The 639-nt window shown below is 36.2% G+C and overlaps 1 protein-coding gene across 2 annotated transcripts in view; it reads left to right on the forward strand.

Annotated features, from left to right (window-relative positions):
• Nucleotides 1-495: 495 nt before the first annotated feature.
• The window catches only part of LOC107716238 (protein brambleberry), a 28,938-nt gene continuing 28,794 nt past the window's right edge, over nt 496-639 (forward strand). For both annotated transcript variants that reach the window (XM_016522622.1, XM_016522623.1), the window contains exon 1: nt 496-550. The gene's annotated coding sequence lies outside the window, so the exon portion shown is untranslated. The remainder of the gene's footprint in view (nt 551-639) is intronic.

Genomic DNA, 639 nt, shown 5'->3' on the forward strand with positions numbered 1-639 from the left:
ATATATATATATATATATATATATTTATTTGTATATATATATTTGTATATGCATGTCTAATTTTATATAACGTGCATGTCTGAATAAAATGCAGATTTGTAAATGTCCAGTTCTGTTTGTAAACCCGGAGATGGCCGGTGAGATGATGAGTAAGATCTGATCTAAGGTTTTGATTCACTGATCGGATAGCCCAGACATGTTTCAGAGGCAGACCTCACATTACTATCTAGCTTAACAGCAGGCCCAACGTGTGCTGATAGACCGTGTTCCTATTTTACAGTAATGAGTCTCTGTAAGTGAAGTGTATAATTGTTTTTCCTTACGCTTCCTTACCAACACATTGACATTTTATACTTCTGTAACACACAAGTCTCTTAAAATCTCGCGCCTGTTGTAACCTATGGTTGTAACCAGCAAATCTCGCAATGTTTCTGTGGCACTCCGCTGCCGCTGATTGGCTGCTGTGAGTCCATTTAAACAGTTGAATCCTGACAGGAGCGTTTAGATGTGTTGATGGTTTTATAAAGAAAACTCTGTAGCGCATATCGAGGTGAGTGCAGTGGATGTGTTATTACGGACGTTCAATGCAATCGTTAAATCATAGATTTGAATATATATATATATATATATATATATATA

The sequence above is a fragment of the Sinocyclocheilus rhinocerous genome, unplaced genomic scaffold (assembly GCF_001515625.1).
Source record: "Sinocyclocheilus rhinocerous isolate Xijiao unplaced genomic scaffold, SAMN03320098_v1.1 scaffold750, whole genome shotgun sequence".
In the NCBI taxonomy this organism is placed as follows: Eukaryota; Metazoa; Chordata; class Actinopteri; order Cypriniformes; family Cyprinidae; genus Sinocyclocheilus; species Sinocyclocheilus rhinocerous.